The 20524-nt window shown below is 50.9% G+C and overlaps 1 protein-coding gene across 3 annotated transcripts in view; it reads left to right on the top strand.

The window, feature by feature from the left end:
* Nucleotides 1–807: 807 nt before the first annotated feature.
* BDKRB2 (bradykinin receptor B2) overlaps nt 808–20524 on the top strand; it is a 32369-nt gene continuing 12652 nt past the window's right edge. For 2 of the 3 annotated variants that reach the window (XR_005200184.1, XM_017528178.2), the window contains exon 1: nt 814–964. The gene's annotated coding sequence lies outside the window, so the exon portion shown is untranslated. Of the gene's footprint in view, nt 965–20524 lie in introns of all 3 variants that reach the window. The other variant, XM_017528177.2, reaches the window with a different exon arrangement.

Here is a 20524-nt window from a genome sequence, read left to right as displayed (position 1 = left end):
GGGGAAGGGAAGGGAAGGAGTGGGGAAGGGAAGGGAAGGAGTGGGGAAGGGAAGGGAAGGAGTGGGGAAGGGAAGGGAAAGGAAAAAAGGAAAGGTAGGGAAGAGAAGGAAAGGGAAGGCAAAGGCAAAGGTGTGGAAGGCGAAGGTGAGGAAGGGGAAGGGGAAGTCCTTGCCCTTTCCAGCTCCTACCGTCTCAGCCCGGGAGTGTTAAATGCTGCAGATTGTTAGTAAGACTTTGAGCAAAACCGAGAAAGCCAGTCTGTGTTGACATGGGAGGAAGCCATCACCAAACATCTCCAAAGATACGGCCTCGTGTCTCAGGGGAGTGCAAACATCCCTCCCCAGGAAACAGGACAACTTCAGCCACCATCGCCCTTGGGAGCCGTACAGGGCGCACAAAGAAATCCCAAGACTCCCCTTGCCCACCTGGCCACCCTCTGTTTACACCTTCCGCATAAACGCCCACTGTTTACACCCAAAACTCAGACACAAAACAACCACCTCAGGAAAATAAATAATGATAAGAAATAAATGTTATGTGAGGCGAATTTATTCACGTGGTGCTTCACAGGCCACTTTGTAGTCAGCCGGGAGGGACGCTTCTGCCACCCCACGACTCTAATGGGCAGGCGGGGTGCACAAACGTGGAAATCTTCCAAGAGCCTCGCCTGTCCCCAGGGCTCAGAAGGTGGCAGAGTGGAGACGGAGGTGGCCACAGTCATCCTGGGCCCACAGCCAGCCTCGCTCGGGCTGGGCAGGGCACATAGCTGGGCTGGAGGCGGAGGGGGAAGTGCCCAGGAGGCTGATGACATCACCACCCAGCCCTTGAAAGATGAGCTGTTCCCGCCGCCACTCTAGCTCTGGCTTCTGGGCTCCGAGGAGGGGTGCGGACGGTGGGGACATCAGGCTGCCCCACAGTACCCAGGGAGCGACTGAAGTGTCCATGCCACTTGCTCCAGAGAAGGTGGGTGCCGGGCAGGGGTTGGTCCAGCCGCCTCACCTTTGCTGGGAGGACAAGCTGTCCCAGCACGGGGCAGGGGGGCAGGCAGCAGGGAGAAGCTTCCCTCTGGTGGAGGGGAGTTGGGAAAAGTTTCCTTCCTTCTGGAGGGGAGGTCTGACAGGCGATGGGGAAGGGTTCCCAGCAGGAGTAATTGCCCTGTTTGTCTGTCGTAGGCGTCTCTTCTCTGAATCAAGGTGACAGACAGGCTTGTGTGTGTCTAGTGCGTGTGAGGGATTCCGTGACTGGATTTTCACATACTTTGAGTGGACACTGGAGTAAAGCATCGAGGCGTGGTGCAGCAGGGACGGGTGCCGGCTGGAGGCTCCAGAACCTGGCTTTTCACTCAACGACTGAGCCGCTCGTTGGCCCTGTGTGACCCTGGACAAGCTACTCAACCTCTCTGAGCCTCAGTTTATGTGTCTGCAAAGCAGCCTGCTCGCTGGCTCTCTGGGGATGGCAGGGTGAAATGAGAAGTGGACAGGAGGGGCTTGTGAATGCTGGCTGATGTGCCTCCAGGAGGCACGTGATGGTGATTTATCTCCGATAGTTTTAGCAACCCTCTTCCCATGGTCCTGGCTGACCGGAGCAGAGGGGTAGGATGGTGCAGGTGTTCTGAGCACGGGCTCTGCATCCAGCCCGGGTTGGAGTTCCAGCTCTGCTCTCACCCTGTGGGTGATGTTGTTGGGCAAATCATTTTGTCCCTGTCTCCTGAGCCATAAAGAAGACCTGGCAGTTCCTCTTTATGCAAAGATAGGGGTGGGCTCTTGCCCGTGCAGTACCACGCATGTCATAGGCGCTAAATAAATGGCAGCCGTGATTCGAGTTGCTGCGAGTAGGTCACTTCCGCAGCCTGGGTGGGGGTGGGCAGCGGGTGTTGCTGTTCTGGGCAGGTCAGAATGTGCCTCACTGAGTCACAGGCCGCCTGTGGCTCCCCAGCCTGCAGGAAGCGGCGGCCCTGGCTCAGGTGTGGGGCGATGGGGGGCTTCCGGGCCAACCCCACTTCTTATTCCATTTCTGAGTGGGAGAAGGGCTTAGGCGGTGTGGGGACATGTGAGCAACCTCAGAGGACATTGCTAACAGTTGCTGCCTGGGGTGCTGTGTCCTTCGGCCCTGGGAGCAGCAAGAGACATTCCACAGCTGTGAGTTCCACGAGCTTGGAGGAAGCATTTGCTGCTTCCCTGCTTGGGGTAGGAGCACAGGACAGCCAGGAGAGCCGTCTTTGGGTGAAAAAGAGGAAGCATGTGTGCTGTCCCCACATACATGCAGGACCCCAGGCCTCATCCCAGCTCTCCCTGCAACCCTGTGCTACAAGCCTCTCACTGCACAGATGAGGAAACTGAGTCTCAGAGCGGGGACACAGTCTCAGCCAACCCTTCGCTCACTGTCCCAGGAAATGCCTCAATCTCTTTAGGATTCAGTCTCTTTGGGATTCCTTCCCTTGCAAACGGGGAGGTTCCCATGGCTGGGCCTGCACAGAGGATCTAAGGTCTTTGAATTTGGTCATTGCCTGCCCGTGGGACCCAACAGTGAAAATATTAGTTTGGTGCCAAAGTCATCATGCTTCTTGCCATTAGAAGTAATGCCAAGGACCACAATGACTTTTGCACCAACCTAATAGCTGCGCCTCATGGTCTCTGCTAACATAGTGACTGACTTCGTAACAAGTTCCAGGACTCTAGAGGTAACATGGGGGTGGCCCTCACCTGTGCTGCTTGTGGTCAGGGAGGAGGCCACCTGGGCAGGGCAGAGGGAACCCTGCAGACTTGCCCTATGTCATAGTCCGTTTGAGCTGCTGTAAGAAATACTTTAGACTGGGTGATTTATCGAAAAGCAGACATTTATTGCTCACAGTGTTGGAAGCTGGGAAGCCCAAAATGAAGGCACTGGCAGATTCCATGTCTGGTGAGGATCTAGTCCTCATAGATGGCACCTTCTATGCGTCCTCATATGGTGGAAGGGGTGAACACGCTCTCCCAGGCCTCTTTTAAAGAGCACCAATCCCATTCACAAGGAGGGGGACCTCATGATCTAATCACCTCCCAAAAGCCCCACCTCTTGATATCACCACCTTGGGGATGACATCTCAACAGGTGAGTTTTGGAGAGACACAAGCATTCAGATCACAGTACCAGAGGACTCTGGTTTTCAGAACGAAAGCAGGGGCCTCATTTATCCACTCACAGTGGCCTCCTTTGCACTAAAACGATGCCTAGTCCTACAAGGGTCAGTGTTTGCTGAAATGCTGAATAGTTAAATGAATAAATATTGCTCACATAACAGACAATAAGAAAGCACACAGAGCCTATTATTACTAAGTAAACGAAGTTGCTCTGAAAAGGCGTATGCTGTATGATTTCAACTATATGTGACATGCTGGAAAAAGGCAAAACTACGGAGACAGTCAACAAAAAAAATCAGTGGTTGCCAGGAGTTGGTGAGGGGTGGGGGTGGGGCAGGGAGAACTGGGGGAGCGCAGAGGGCTTTTGGGTCAGTGAGACTTCTGTGTGATACTATAATGGCAGATGCATATCATTATGCATTTGTCCAAACCCACAGAATGTCCATCTCCAAGAGTGAAACCTGAGGAAAACTATGGACTTTGGGTGATGATGACCTGTCAATGCAGGTTCGTCAGTTACAACAAATGGACTGCTCTTATGGGCGATGTCAGTAGTGGGAGGGCTACGCATGTGTGGGCGCAGGGGATATATGGTATGTCTCCACACTTTCTCTTGAATTTTGCTGTGAATCTAAAATTGCTCTTTTAAAAAACAAGAGGCACACAGAGCAGGTCTGCATGTAGCTTTGAGGATTCAGAAGGCACTTAGGACAATTACAGCACTTCAGGGTCATGAGTCAAACAATCAGACCTGCCAAGACTTGAGGCCCCAGTTCACCACTTCTGACATCCACTCAGTTCAGGGATTCCCTGTCCCATGAATATCCATCTTAGCATGCATGCCTCCAGGAATGGGGAGCTCACTACTTTGCAAGGCAGCTCATTCCATCTCAGGAGAGTTCTACTATTTAAAAACTCTTCCTTCAGCTGTCCCCCACTGAGCAATGGGTCCACTTTCTGTTCCTTGGGGTTGGAACCATTCTAGTCCTATTGCTTCTCTCTGAGCTAAATAACACAGCTACTAAATCTGCCTCCATGAAAAGTGTTAACTCCTCAATTCCTCCTCTGAGCCCCTCTGGTTTTCATGGGGACCTAAGGCTCTGCTTCCCCAAAACACCCACCCCAGGGTTGCTTTCTAGAACAAACCAAAGGCGTGAAGTATTTCGTTGACTCTTTTATCACAATGGGCTCTGGAGGATTCTGGAAGCTAGAAACATGTGTCCCTCCCCTTCCCCACACATATTCCAAAAAGGTCATCACAGCATAAAGCAGGCTGGAACAAACACAGCTTTGGGTTCGAATTCCAACCGTGTCACTTACTGACGAGGAAAGTTCTCTGAGCTTCAGTTTCTTCTCCTGTACAATGGGGATCATCGTTCTATTTTTGAGGACCACTGGGAGGCTTACCTCTGTGCTGGTGTAGTGAAAGGGGATGTCAGGCACACTGCAGGTGCTCAGGTACCAGAGGGATGGTCTATGGAGGCAGGAGCGGGGGCCTGGGACAGTCACAGAGGTTGCGTTTGCCTTGCAGTAAGGCCACAACCGCTCGAGGGTGTCCAGAAAAAAGCCCCCTCTGACATGCACATGCTCCTGTGTCCAGGCAATGCATCTGTGGGTACTGACAGCAAGAGTCCTTCTCACGCCTCTCTTCAGGGCTCAAACTGTAGATTTACTCTGGACTGTCCCATCCCATCTACTGCCGACCTTCTGAGCCTCTCTGATCTGTGCCACTGGTGAAGGGCAGTAGTGAGGCACAGAGAACTGGCCCAGCTGAGCGACATCTGGAAATCCGCAGTGCCTGCGGGGACGTCCGTGGGGTGCTGTGAACTGTGAAGTGTCAGGCTCCAGCACAGCCCCGCCGCCTCTGTGGTTGCTGTCGTGGTGGTGAGGTCGCTTCTCCTCTTCCCTGCGAGTTTCCTAAGTGGTCACACTCCAGTGGCAGGGGCAGTCTGCCGGAGAAAGCCCAAACTTTGTTGTATATGAGAATCACCTGGTTTTCATGGGGCCCTAAGGCTGGTCACCCATGCGGGTGCTGCAGCCCTGCTCTGGAGATTTGAGGTCTGGGTACTGTTAACCAAAATGACAGACTGTGGCAAGTCTCAATCAATCGAGGTTTATTGAGTTGATAAACCTCAATCAACATTTATTGAGAGTTTGAGGGTGCACCTGGGAAAAACATGAGCCGCAAAAAATGTGTGTGGCCTATGCTCTCCAAAGGGCTTTTCACAAGGCTTAGTGTTGTAAATCAAAGAGAAACTGACTGAGGCAGGTCTCCATTATTTTTGAAGTTTATTTTATCAAGGTTAAGGGCATACCCAGGAAAGAGGGACACAAAACCACAGGAAACATCTCTGGCCCATGCTTATTCCAAAGAGGGAGCTTCGCTTTTTAAAGGGAAAAGGGCAGGCAGTAGGGGAAAGAGAGAAGAAAAAGAGGGGGAAGGGAGCTAAAAGAGGCAAGCAGTTGCACTCCTTTGAGCCTTTTGATTAACTTCACTGAATGCACATTTTTCATGTGAAAGAAGCAGGTAGAGGAATCAGCAATTACACATTCACCTGGGGCTCAGTCAATCTGCATTTTTATATGACATAAAATAATCATAGGGCTGGGCACAGTGGCTCACACCTGTAATCCCAGCACTTTGGGAGGCCAAGGCTTGTGGATCACCTGAGGTCAGGAGTTCAAGACCAGCCTGTCCAATGTGGCGAAACCCTGTCTCTACTAAAAATACAAAAATTAGCCAGGCATGGTGGCGCATGCCTGTAGTCCCAGCTACTTGGGAAGCTGAGGCAGGAGAATGGTTTGAACCCAGGAGGCGGAGCTTGCAGGGAGCCAAGATCGCACCACTGCACCCCAGCCTAGGTGACAGAGAGAGACTCCATCTCTCAAAAAAATGAAAATAAAATAATAATTATCATCATAGTGTATAGGAAGCAGTCAGATATGTGTTTGTCTCAGGTGAGCAGAGGGATGACGTTTGGTTCTATCCTCTGTCCCATACTTGTGAAGATAAGTGTGAATTTATATCACGAGGGTGAAATACAACAGAGCAGCTTGTGGGTAAAGATCTTGGGACCCATAAGGAATTTCACTGGGAGCAAAATGTGTCTTATCCATTTAGACACAAAACGGAAGGCAGGTTGCGTGACCTGGCTCCCAGCTGGACTTTTCCCTAGGGCTTACTGAGTCTGGGGTCCTGGGATTTTAATTTTATTTTTCTTTCACCCTATTTAGACCATGTCCTCAAAGTGGAGAAAGCATGTAGGGAGCGGGTGAGGCAGAGGGAGGACTGATCTCATCCCGTCCTCCCCTTGTTTTGTGTGGTGCCTGGGAAGATCAGCACCATCAGTGTGAATCTGACAGATGTCAGTGTGAGGAGCTAGGCTTGGATTGCGGACCTCTAGTTACAATTGCTGTGTGCTTGTTTTATGTTAAGATTCACATCTTGAAAGGTTTCACCCAGAAAAGAACGATTTGTGGGGGCAGTCATGGGGAGATGTCTGAGGCCTTTTCCTTTCTGTGGGGGTCTGGCTAAGGTCTAAGGTTGTGGGGTAACAGCTGTCATTTAGAAGGGTGATAATGTTGCCTGACTCAGTCTCCAGGCTTAACTTTCCCTTTGGCATAAAGAGTTCGGGGGTCTCAAGATTTCTATTTTCCTTTACAGTGCCCAAGGACTTGCTAATATCTCTGGGGATTTCCAAACAGGTGGGCTACACCGTGAAACAAGCTACCTTAGCAACTGATCTGCCCTGGACCCAAAAGCCACTCTCCTCAGGCCCTTCCTCCTAGTCCCACCAGCCAAGAGACTTGGGGTTCCCAAACCTGTTCCTCACTCTTTGTCACCTGCGCTCATATGCCAGTTGCCTCGGGAAAGGACAGAAACCCTCCTTGCTCCAAACTATTAGCAAATTGCACATCTCCACAAAAATTTAAATTGACAGATTGTTCAATGCACACAGCTCACGGCCAGCTCCCTTCAAGGTAGATTTGGGCCCAAATATTTCAGGAAGTGTCAGGCTGTGCCCTGCCTTCCCTACTAAACAGGAAGACACTTGAGGAAAAAGACTGGATTTCTCCCTCAGCCCCTAGAACCCAGGCTCATGCTTGGCACCTGCTGTGCTCTAAGAGTTCAGGGGTCACTCCCTGACCGCAGGGGGAGGCTCTCTGGAGTCCTCACAGAGCCTTGGCGATTGCACCTCATACATGCACAGCTGAACCTGGGCTCATCTCCCCCACTCTGGAGCCCACTGGCCAGTTAGCAAAGTGAGAGGTGAGAGAAGGGACCTCTTGGGTCTTCTTTGAACAGAAAGATCCAGAAAACAATGGCTAGAACACAAGAACACAGCAGGAGAGGCAGGAAAGGGCCTGCACACCTGATACAGGTGTGCTTACACACGGACTAGGGTCTGCATGCAGATGAGGGGTCGGTGCTGATCACTGGTGATAACCAAAAATAGTGAAAGATATGGGGACTCCTCAAATGAACTGTAGCTTGGGCACATTAGGGAGATGGACTTGCGTAAGGATGATTTCTCTCTCCACCCACTTCCCTTCTCCCGCCTCCTCCTGCTCCTCCTCTTTGGGAAGCCAGGTACAGGGATTGAATCCCACCCCACTCCTCCGCTGCTGTGCGACCTAGGGCAAGCGATGTGGTCTCTGGGATCCTTTGTTCCTTCAGCTGTAAATAATAGATTTGGAAACTACCTACGAAAACTGGGAACTCCCTGTGGAGGTCCATGCAAAACAGGGCAGCCCGGCTCTGAAACACTGAGGCCATTGAAAAACAAGGTGGGCTGACAGATTGCTAAATGCAAGGAGGTGAGGACACAGCACCTAGACCCAGGTAAAGTAGAGGGTCTGCCTAAGTGAGGGAGGGCGTGCAGTGGAGAGAAAGGGCAGGGGAGACTGCCCAGTGCCATGGACATGTGTCTGAGCCCCAGGGTACCCTTGACACCCCCAAACGATCACAAGTATCCACCCTGCTAAACTTGCCAAGTAGGTGTTGTGTCTCCACTTGACAGTTGGGAAAATGGTCCCTAGAGGGGAGACACAGAGCTAGTTAGAGAAATGGCTGTCCCTGGAGGCTGGCCTGGGTCTTCCCATCACATCCTGCCTCTCTGTATAAGCAAAGGCCTAGAGGCGGGAACTCCTACAGCTGCTCAGGCAGGGCAGGGGAAACCAGCCGGGCTTTAGGGCAGGGAGGGGGCAGGAAGGGAAGGAGGAGCTGGGGTGGAGGGGTGGGTAGGAGCCTGAGTCCCTGGCCTGGGCCTCCCCGTGGTAGGCAGTGATCCAAAGCCCCAGCCAGAGCCATCCGCCCTGTGACAGGGGCGTCCTCCATGTCCCCTCACTCCCTGCCCTCCAGTCCTCCCCAGTCCCCATGTTTTCCATGAGGATGAGTAGCAGTCATGGGGACTTCCCCTGCAAGTGGCCTGGGCCGTATCTTCTGGGAGTCTGTTTGGACTGTGGCTTCTGTGGCTGACATCACAGTCCAAACAGGAGGTGAGGGCCCCTGGGGCCATCGCTTGACAGAACAATCTGTGGATTTAGGGAAAAGCAGAGGAGACTGTCATTCCTGAGATAAGAGGGGAACCAGCAGGAAGGCTGGTTGATCCTGAGTGCCAGGGATGATCACACTGGATCCTCACAACAGCCCTCCTGCCGGGGACAATGCTCTTTATCCCACAATCGGGGACCGGGCTCTGACAAGAGGCCGCACACTTACAGTACCGCCCTTAGTAACCAGCAGAGCTGGGATTTGAACACCCCTGGTGAGATTCCCATATCCAGGCTCCTTCGTTACATAGCAGGTTTCCCTCACATGCCAGAGTCGGGATGGCCTCAGGGGAGCGCCAGGGATGCCCCCAAATCCCCAAATGTGGTTTGAGTTCTGGTCCCTCCTCTCTCTGGCCTCCAAACCCTCGCCTATACAATGGAGCCTTGCCCGGCTCACGGGCTGTGAAAAGGGGTGAGACGAGACACTGTCCCCTAAATACCTCTGACAGCACTTTTGAGTGGAAAAGAGAAAAAGGGAATACTATAAGCATCCAGATTGACTGGAGGTTGGAGAGTTGGCAGGGGCGGGGACAGGCAATCCATAAAGCAAGGAAAATCAGGCTGGGTTCAGGCTTCTCTGCAGCAGCGAATGCATCAGAGCCACCAGGGGAGCCGCTGTAGACCCGGGAGAGAAGCATGTGTGATGCTGAATAGTTCTTCACAAGAGAAGGCAGCAGGAAGACAGGCTCAGATGTGAGAGGGCGCCCTGAAAATGCCATGCCTGCAACTTCATGAAAAATCACTCAAAACATAACCCAGCCGGCAGAGATGTGAGTCAAAGTGAAGGCTGGGGGCTGGGGAAGGGTTTGTCTCTGTCTTGTCCTTTGTTTTACTGGGACACCAAATTATGGAACCAGGCTGCCTTTTGTGAGAATGAGTGGATTTTGCAGCCCGGTAGGAAATCCCATCTTCCAGAGTTTCTCTCCACTGGCTCCCAGCTGCTGGATTTTTTCAGGTTATTAGAAGCCGGCTGACTCTACCTGCTGAGGAAGGGTGGTTGGGTGCTATGGGACATCACTGAACGAACAGTTCATAAATAGTTTAAACATTTCACTTTAAATTCAAACATGATTGAGCATTTCTTTACTAGTTTGTATGTAAGCAAAGCCTTTTCTTTAAGCACAAATTGGCTGATTATCTTTCTTACATAGATAAACCCATAATTTATTCCAAACACTTGGCTTATTTAAATATTCTTATTACCAGCCAGGTGCGGTGGCTCACGCCTGTTATCCCAGCATTTTGGGGAGGCTGAAGCAGGCGGATCACGGGCTCAGGAGTTTGAGACTAGCCTGACCAACATGGTGAAATCCTGTCTCTACTGAACATACAAAAATTAGCCAGGCATGGTGGCATGTGCCTATAATCCTAGCTACTCAGGAGGCTGAGGCAGGAGAATCTCATGAACCTGGGAAGTGGAGGTTGCAGTGAGCCAAGATCACACCACTGCACTCCAAGCCTGGGTGACAGAGCAAGGCTCCGTCTCAAGAAAAAAAAAAAATTCTTATTACCAAAACAATATATGTTCTTCATAGAAAACTTGCATACCACTACAAAGAATAAAGAAAACCCAACAGCAATCTATGATCCCGTGCTCAAAGAAAACCATCCCTGGTAATAATTTGGTATTTTGTCTTCTCAACTTTTAAAGCTTGTTGTATATACAATTTGGTTACCCAGCTTTTTGTTCCCTTAACATGTTATTTGAAACATTCTCTCAATTTTGGTGAGCTCTAAGGAGCACCCTTTTCTCATGTCTGCTTGATGCATACGGAAGGGATAGAAGACCGTGTATGTACCAGTTCCCTGGTCCTAAACATTAGGTTGTTTCCTATGTCCCTCTTCCATGTGATGAGGAATATCTCTGTGCATAAAGCTTTGCCTGGCCTTTTGATTATTTTCAAAAATGCCAAACAAAAAAGGGGAAGTAATTATTGAAGGTTCTGGATTTGCTTTACTGAATTATCCAAAAATTAAATCATCTAGGGACAGGTTTGGGAGCCACTAAATCCTCTCCTCCTGCCTGACCCTATTCAGGGAACATACTGGAAGCCGCCATCTGCCTTCCTCCCTCAGTCTGTAACCGGATCATTAATACTTGCAAACTACAGGCGTTTCTGAAGGAAGCAGGAGCAGGTAGCAAAGGTGGATGCTTGGAGACAGAGGAGCTGGCATCTTACCAGATGCAAACTCTTATTAATCGTCATCTCTAACATGAATTGAGCACTTACTAATAATCAATCCCATCTTACTGATGAGGAAACTGAGTACCAATAATCAATCACATCTTACAGATAAGGAAACTGAGGCTCAGAGAGGTTAAGGACCCTGCAGTATGCACAGACACAGAGCTGTGACTCCCGTTCTCCCTGTGTCGGCTCCTGTGCAGAGCAAGTCGGGTGGTGAGTCACTGTGGCATGCCCTCTGCCAGATTCACAGGGCCAAGCAGAGCACCTGGGAAGATTTTGTGTATGGCTCCAAAAATGAAATACCAAGGAAAGTAGGCAAGCTCATGCATGTCAGAATCCTCCTCAATCTCAACTAAGGAAGTGGGAATTTCCACCTTTGGTAGCAGCAGAGATGACAAACCCCAGGGCCTCCATATAGCCTGTGTCTCAGTTAGGGCCTGCAAAGGCCTCACTGCCCCAGGCCAGGGAGCAAGACCCCTCTTACTGACAGAGCTACAAATCACAGTTCCTGGAGGGTGGGCATTTACATAACAGGGAGCAGAATTCTTCTGTCCCTCCCAGCTCCCTGCAAGTAGGCCAGGCATGGTAGCGCGTACAGCTTATTGGGAGACCAAGGTAGGAGGGCTGCTTGAGGCCAGGAGTTTGAGACAAGCCTGGATGAGATCCCATAACTACAAAAAATTTACAAATTAGCCAGCTGTGGTGGCATGATCCTGTGGTCCCAGCTGCTTGGGACAATGAGGTGGGAGGATCACTGGAACCCAGAAGGCTGAGACTGCAGTGAGTTATAATTGCACCACCACACTCCAGCCTGGGCAACAGAGCAAGACCCTGTTTCAACAAAAGAAAAAGAAATAAGAAGAGGAAGGAGAAAGAAGAGGAAGAGAAGGAAGAGGAAGGAGGAGGAGGAGGAATAATCGCACAACTGCACTGCAGCCTGAGCAACAGAGCAAGACCTTGTTTCAACAAAAGAAAAAGAAGAAAAAAGAGGAAGAAGAAACAAGAGGGGGAGGAGGAGGAGGAGAAGAAGAAGGAGAAGGAGAAGAAGGAGGAGAAGGAGAAGAAACAGCAGTCAGAAGAAGAAGAAGGGGAGGGGGAGGAGGAAGAGGAAGGAGAAGACGACGAGGAGGAGGAGGAGGAGGGGAGGGGGAAGGGGAAGAAGAGAAAGGGGGAGAAGGAGAAAGGAGGGAGGAGGGGCAGGAGGAAGGAGGAGGAGGAGGAGAAAGGAGAAGAAAAAGATCCTACAGCACTGTGGGAGGATGAAGGGAAAATCCAGCCCATGTATCTGATATACAATCGCACCTCCAGTAGCCACACATCCTACAAATGTAAAATGTGTATCTTGAACCGGAAAGGCAAAGGAGTGAGGGGCTGTGGCATTGAGTGGGGCACCCATACATAGTCCTAGGGCTTAAATCTATAGAATTTAAGAAATCTTGATCCAAACGCATCAGAAGCATTTCCTAGACTTTGCCTGAATACCTTTAGTGACAAGGAATTCACTACTGCCGTAGGCAACTCAGCTCAGCAAACATTCACCGACGCTTCCCCAGGAGGAGAGATTCCGATAAGCAAACACCCTGTTCTGTGCTCAAGGGACTGAGGGTGTGTGACAATCAGGATGGTATGAAGGAAAAGGACAGCATGTGTGTGTCTATGTGCGTGCGTGTGCAAATACCAACACTGCAATATGTATTCATAGGAAGTCACTACAACGGTGAGGCCCACCTAGCACCAGAATGAATAGATTTAAGAAAGCCAGTCGTAGCAGACTGCCACAGCTGGAAGATTTTACAAAATAACCTATCTTATCAACCTCCTTTGCCCTAGAGATGGGGAACCTGAGGCCCAAAGAGCAAAAGCCACCTGCTCAAAGGCACGTTGTCGAGTCTAATAATAATTATAGCAATAGCAACACTGAAGGCAGCTGCCCTGGATGGATGCTGGCTCCATGCCAGCCCCTGGGCTAGGCGTCTGGTGGCACTAGCTCATTTCACCATCATGACAACTGGGTCCCCGTTTTGCAGATGAGGAAGCCCAGGTTCAGAGAGGTGAAGTGGGGAGCTGGGGGTTTATCCCAGAGCTTGCTGTCACCTCCCTTTCCCAGTAGTGCCAGCCCCAGGCTGACCTTTGGCCAGCCAGGGCATCTGTCTTGGGAGCCCCAAGGCAGGGACAGACCATGCATCCAGGAAGCCCCCAGGCTCTAAGAAGCTGCTGAGTGACCAAAAATCAGGCAGAGATCCCTAAGCCCCTTCTGGCTCCAGTCTCTGACTCCTCCAGCCAGGTCTGTCTTACGCACTTGACCACAATCAACCCAGCTCTCTCTCACTTCTTTTCATATCTCTGGTGGTTTTGTATGTGAGGTCTCCCAGGTCCCCACTTAGGAGCCTGTGAGCTGGGAACAATCACTTCCCTTGGCTGAGTCTCTGTCCCTTCGTCGAAAATGGACATAACAAGTTCCTCCAGGACAACCGTGAGGCTCAGGGAAAGGACTGTCGTGTAAACCCACCATGGCATGAACTGAGTGCAGTGCCTATTGCCACTAAAGAATGAGCACCACTGTGGGACCAGAAAGGGGAGGGGGCAGGGTTGAGATGCTCGTGCATGACTTTGGACAGGTCACCTCCCTCTCAAAGCTTTAGTTTCCTTTCCTGTTAAGTAAAGTTTGGACTAAAAATCTCTAAATGGTGAGATTCTTTCAACTTCATTGGCTCTAGCGTGTCCATGCTGCTTGATGGTTTACAAAGCGCTTTTGCCCTTAAGACCCCTAAGTGCTAATTCTACCACATCCCCATTCACTTAATAGTGGGATGACCTTAGCCAAGGCTCTTTACTTAAACGTCCATAAGTCCCTCACTGGAATTTGAGCCTGTTTTTTCTTTTTAAAATGAGGGCACGGTGGCTCACGCCTGTAATCCCAGCACTTTGGGAGGCCAAGGCAGGTGGATCACGAGGTCAAGAGATCGAGACCATCCTGGTCAACATGGTGAAACCCCGTCTCTACTAAAAATACAAAAAATTAGCTGGGCATTGTGGCGCGTGCCTGTAATCCCAGCTACTCAGGAGGCTGAGGCAGAAGAATTGCCTGAACCCAGGAGGCACAGGTTGTGGTGAGCCAAGATCGCCCCATTGCACTCCAGCCTGGGTAACAAGAGCGAAACTCCGTCTCAAAAAAAAAAAAAAATGAGGGCAGTCCTACTGGTCCCACCCATCTTACAGGACAAGGGAAGCCCAAGGACATGAGAGAATTCTGAGCCCCGTCCCTGCTCTGCCTCTGATTCACTGAGTCTGGGTTTCCCCATCTGCAAAATGAGGACATAAAAACCCATCTAGAGCTGGGCGCAGTGGCTCATGCCTGTAATCCTATCACTTTGGGAAGCTGAGGCGGGTGGATCACTTGAGGACAAGAGTTCAAGACCAGCCAGGCCAACATGATGAAACCCCGTCTCTACTAAAAATACAAAAAGTTAGCAGGCATGGTAGCTCACGCCTTTAATCCCAGCTACTAGGGAAGCTGAGGCAGGAGAATTGCTTGAACCCAGGGGATGGAGGTTCCAGTGAGCCAAGATCTCACCACTGCACTCTAGCCTGGTGACAGAGCTGGACTCTGTCTAAAAAAAATAAAATAAACAAAACAAAACAAAACAAAAAACCCATCTAGAGTGTTGTGGGGATTAAATGGGTTAATATCTGTGAAGTGCTTAGAACAGAGCTGGCATGGCCGGGCACGTGGCTCACGCCTAATCGCAGCATTTTAGGACGCCAAGGCGGGTGGGTCACTTGAGCCAGGAGTTCAAGACCAGCCTGGCCAACATGGCAAAACCCCATCTCCACTAAAAAAACAAATGTCAGCAAGGCATGGCAGCATGCTCCTGTGATCCTAGCTACTCGGGAGGCTGAGGCAGGAGAATCACTTGAACCCGGAGACAGAAGATGCAGTAGCCAAGATCACACCACTGCACTCTAGTCTGGATGACAGAACAAGACTCTGTCTCAAAAAGAAAGACCCAAGCCCCCCAAAAAAGAGAATAGAACTGGCACATTGCAGATGATACACGCATTTGCTGTCAATATCAGCATCAGCATCATTACTTGTCCTTTCCACAAATATTTCCTGGGTCCCTGTCATAGCCCAGGGCCGGTGCTGAGCAGTGGGGATACAGTGGGGAGAAGACAGAAGGTTTAGTGTGCTGTTTCCATAAGGTATGCTGACAGCCATGATGGGAGCACTGGGGCTAGGGGCGCCCTCTACAGCAGCTGGGAAGGCCTCCTAGAGAAGTGACATCAAGCTGGTTCTGAAGGATGATTAGGCATTGGAAGGGCTTTTGCCCTTTGTGGAGGTGGTGGCTGGGGGGAAGTCAGGGAGGTGGTCCTGGGACTGTGGTGGCCAACCAGGCCCAGAGCCAGTTGTTACGCTGGACTTGAAATTGGCCACTGCAAGAGTATTTATACCATAGAAATGTGCAAATGCTACAGTCAGGGCATTTTTTTCCAGAGAGCCAGTTGTTAACCATTTACCAGCACACCACTGCCTCTGTCTCCCCTGTCAGACCAAAGAATCCCACCCTTGTCCAGAAGCCTTCAAGGGCATAGGGCAGAGCAGTAGGAGCCCAAGTACCAGGTTCCAGTCCCCAACCCTCCCCTGTGAGTTATGAGGCCCCAGGCAAGTCAGAGGAAACCACAGGGGTATTTATTTTAGAAGTGTCTATCAGGAGTCTACACCAAGCCAGGGGTCTCAAAGGTGAATGAGGCATGAGGTTGTCCCTCCAGCAGCTCAGGAGAAGCTGGAGGAGGTTTTTTAGGCATGAGTTTATCCACACCACGACACAGACCCCAGTCCTGCTAGCTGTGCCTCTGTTCACCCATCTGCAAAATGGGGATGATCGTATTAGTCCCTATATTGCAGGGGTTTACCTGTACTGTGCTTTAAAATGTGGAAACAATATAAATGAAATGAAGACATGTTGCAGGCACTTTGCACATTGTCACAGTGCTCCCAATCCCCTGTTCTAGGGATGTCATCCTTATTCACCAAGAGGTTAAGTCACCTGCCCTAGGTCATCAGCCAGTGGAGGCAAAGCCAAGAAATGTCCCAAGTTCGTCTGACACCTGAGTTCAGGAGTGACCTGAATATTCTTGCTTGGGGCTCAGGGTTCAACGTTTCCTGTCTTCTCTTCTTCTCCAGTCTTGAGAGACTCTGGGCCCACTTCCCTGCAGATCAACTCTAAGGACCATGCTTCCCTCCCACTCCTTTCTAGAAAAGGCATAACATTGGCAGAACCAGGAGCTCTGGAATTGTGAAGGTTGACTCCCTCAGTTCCAAGGAGCTCCACCTCCCAAGCGGAATTGGACTGAGGACAAAGGTCACATGGCTAGGATGAGGCTTTGATGTGGGCAAGACTGTGAGCAGAACTGACAGGTCAGGGCCAGGACCCAGGATCTTCACAAGCCACAGGGAGCAAGGCAGGGAGCCACCTCCTTTGTGCCACACCCAGTGAAGGGGAACTTGCTAAGACAGACTTGTTCTGCCCATCTCCAAAAGAGCCTTTGGGTGCCAATGGGTGGGGAGCTGAACCTCTGCAAATTCAGTGTGCTGATCCCATTGCCTCTGCTTGCATGCCTCTCAGGATGGGGAGTTCACTGCTTCCCCCTCTTTAAGGACATCATGGTTGTACAACGGTCTCCAGCATCATCTATTACAACCCCTCATACTCCCAATGAGCAAATTAAAGCCCAGAGATGCCAAGGCATTTACCCAAGGGCACACCTGGTCCTGGGCCTATGACTCCCAGACAACACTCCTTTGCAATACACCTCTTTGCTATATAGTCTCAGACAAGGGAGGGATCTCGGCTGGCTGAGAAATCAGGGAAGGCTTCTTAGAGGAGGTGAGATCGGAGGCAGCCCTTGAAGGATGGCACTAAGATGTTGCTTGATATCCCAGTTTTTTTGCCCTGCCCACCATGTCTGGCCTGTGTTGCTGTGTCACACTGAACGGAGTAAAATGAAGGAAGAAAGGAAGGAAGGGATGAAAGGGGCAGGAAAGCCACTCCCAGGATCCGAAAGGGCAATAGTATAGGTCCCTTCAGAACCCAGGGTGTGTTGTGGGAAGCCCTAAGACCCCAGATATTACCCTGTGCAGATAGAGATAAAAGTCCATCTGTCCCAAACTCCGTGTTCTCCCCTGTTCCTTTGGCCTGCTTACTGGGCAGGGACCAAACCAGTTCAGGATTCCTTTTTCTCTGCATAGCGTTCTCTGTTTACTGTGTCTCCTCCCCCTTGTTTTGTATACTGAGCTAGGTGGGAGGAAGGTCACAGCCCAGGATTGCACGTGGTGGAGGAACGGGGCCAGCAACTGGTGAGGCAGATACCCCGCCCACTACCCTCCCGTCCCACCCCAGTGGGGCCTGTGCCATCCTTGGGACACCGGAGACCGCCAGGGGGTTGGAGAGGCTGCGGGAGAAACAACCTTCCTGGGCACACCCAGTACAGCTCACTTCTGAGCCCGAGCTGTTCCTTAGGAATTGCTTTTCTGGGAAACACACACTCCTCCAGACCCGCAGCTTTCCTTTGTATGTGGTTGTTGGTTTTGCTTTCTGGTGAGGGTTTCTATTTTTTCCCGGTATACATTCATGGCATATAGGAAAGTGGAATGAGGGCATCGTAAGCACCACGCAAAGGCCACTGCTCTGAACCTTTGATGTCAGCTCCCCACTCTCCACCTCCATTACCCCTCTGCCTCAGCCTGGGGTGAGATCTTGGTTTTGATAATCAGGCAATATTAACACACCGCCCTGCCTTCCACCTGCGATGGGGCACTGTAGGATGATTTTAAAAAGCAAACTGGCTGAATACCAATATTCTAGGACCTGGGTTCCGCCAAACTGGCTGTGTGTCCTGGTAGAATGCCTACCCTCTGCCTCTGAACCTCCATGCCCATCTCTGTAACATGAGGGGTTCTGATGAAATAATGTCTAGGAGCCCTTGCTACACTAATACTCCAGGATTCTGTAAAGTTCACTTGGAAAGAATTCCAAAGGTGAAAGAAAGGAGGGAGGAATATGTCCAGTCTAATAATCCTATACACAAGTCAGAGGGCCCCTTGGGGAGTGTCCCCGAGGGCTGCAGCCCTGGCCCCAGACTGTGAGCCCCTCTAAGCTGGGTCCAACTCCTAGAAGCCACTCCAGCAAGAGATAAACAAAGCCTGGGCTCTTCCTCCAGGCTGGCACTGCCTTGCTGTGTGGCTGTAGACATCATATCACATCTCAGGGCCTCAATTTTCCCCTCTGCAAAAGAGAGGGTGAGGTAGGTTGGGCATTTTTTTCGTAAGTACCAGGACACTTTCCTCCAATAAAATTGTGATAGAAACCAGATGTCACACAGAGAGAAAGGAAATACTGGCATTTCTGGAGTGTTTGAAGCATTGTTTAAGGGATTTGCAATTATGAACGTACTTTGTGCTCACATCAACCCCACAAAGTAGATGCTGTTATTATCCCATTTGACAGATGGAGAAATTGAGGCCCTGAGGAGTTAAGCCACTTGTCCAAGGTAAAGTGTGGGAGCTGGGCTTCTGAAAAGGAGTGGATCTCAGTCATGAAACCACAAGACTTGTGTAGTTCCAACCCACTGGGGACATCTCCAGGCTGCTCTTCCGACATTCATGCATGTATGCATGTGTGTACACACACAAACACACATGTGTGCATACACAAACACATGCATGCACACACAAACACACACGTGCACATACACACCACACACCGACATGCATGTACACCACACATGCGTGCACACATACACACAAACACGCACATGCACACACAAAAACCTACGCATACATGCACACTGTGGCTGTTCCTCTGCAGCCTGCTGGCCAAACTCGGCTCAAGCCCCAAATCAAAAGTGGCTGGCAAGATTGCCAGACAGATTTATGGAGGTAGGAAACTCTGCATCATCAACCTGTCTCAGGGACAGAACACCCATCAGAGCCCTGGGGGACACAAGAGCCACGGGGGTTGCGGGGCATTGGGGGGCTGTCAACTTTGGTGACCTGTGCTACTGACTCCCCAGTAGCCCCCAATGGCTGCAGCCAGCTAACCCCAGGTCCAAGCTGCCCCCTGCACAGAGCTTGTTCCCTGGAGGGCCATAAGCCAAAGCATCCTCTCCAGGGCAGCCAATCCTGTTGTAACTGGGTAATGTACCCAGCTCCCAGAGCTCATAGTTTCTTGGCCTCTCTAACCCCGAAGAATGGCGAAAGGGGCCCGGGAGGCATGGTGAGTTTACCTTTGGAATAAAATCGTGCACCCAGAGAGTTTTGCAGAAGAGTGATTTATTAGACAGAGAGAGAGAGAGAGAGAGAGAGAGAGAGAGAGAGAGAGAGAGAGAGACACGCAGCTCCCACGCTGTTGTGGGTGGGGAACACAGAGCGGGAAATAAAAGCTTGGGTAGGAGCAGCTGAAGTTTTAATCCTTGAGTTATTCCCTCCCCATTCATGTTCTCATCCAATGAGAGGAGTTCTTTCAAACTTCCTCTGGAGTGATTGATCTTTGACTCTGATACTGAATTGGCTACTTATTCTACAACACTGAGTTACACAGCCCCCTCCTCTCAGAGCTTTCAGCAGGAATTTGGGACAAAAGAGCCCCACCTGGCTTTCCCTACCTGGCCCTCAAAAGAACTTTACATTTGAAACCCCTCTGGTGACCCAATGGAGCTGGGAAATTCCTGCAATTGAAACCCCTCCCCTAGCGGACCTGGGAAGAGAAGTTTCTTTAACACAGTCCCTCACTGTGAACCCGCTCAATCCCTCACTGTTCTGTGGGGCCTGCCCTGGGAGATGGGAGAGTTCCCTGGACCTCTTCTTGGGACTTGCGAGAGGGGTATAGCTCACTTGCTCAAATCCCTTGTGGAAGGGGAGGGAACCATGCAGGCAAGCAGGTGCTGGGGCTGGGGCAAGTGCTTTTGGGCTCTGGCCCCATGGTACCATCTAGGGGTATGTTACAATTAATGCTCTTTTAGCAGTTGCCATCCACAGATGACTGTTAACCAACTCAGTGGAGGGTCAGGGCAACAGCCTTTTACACTCTGCACTCTTGGTACCCAGGTCCTTGTCCAGCATCCAGGAAGAATCAGGTCACATGGACTTGAAGGATGGTGAATGCAGAAGTTTTATTGAGTGATGGAGGTGGCTGTCAGTGGGATGAGGAGCTGGAAAGGGGATGGAGTGGGAAGGTAATCTTCCAGATGGCTGAACTCTTTGCCAACTGTCCAGCTGCCTCTTCCACATTCAGACACTTCTTTTCTTCACTCCTTCTCTGCCATGCTGCTCTGCTCCTCTGCCAGTGGAGTTTGGGGTTTTTACGGGTAGATGATGGGACACAGGGCAGGTCAGGGTGGTTTTGGAAAAAGCAATATTCAGGCAGGAAAACAGGAATGTGAAGTTCTCATTTAGGGCCATGGAACCAGGCTTGCAGATGGGGTCTTTGCCAGAGAACTGTCCTCCCCTACCCAGTATTTCCCTGCCTCCTGTCCATTTCACCTGCACCAAGAACCTCGCTGGGTGGGAGCCAGTCCAGAGCCAGAGAAAGGACTTGACACTTGGGCCCAGGCAGACCCAGGCTTGGATCCTGGCCCTGCCTCTGATGAGCAAGGTGACCTGAA

This window comes from Cebus imitator, unplaced genomic scaffold (assembly GCF_001604975.1).
Source record: "Cebus imitator isolate Cc_AM_T3 unplaced genomic scaffold, Cebus_imitator-1.0 Scaffold52, whole genome shotgun sequence".
Lineage (NCBI taxonomy): Eukaryota > Metazoa > Chordata > Mammalia > Primates > Cebidae > Cebus > Cebus imitator.
Note: the sequence above shows the minus strand (reverse complement) of the source record. Positions and strands in the feature narration are given on the sequence as shown.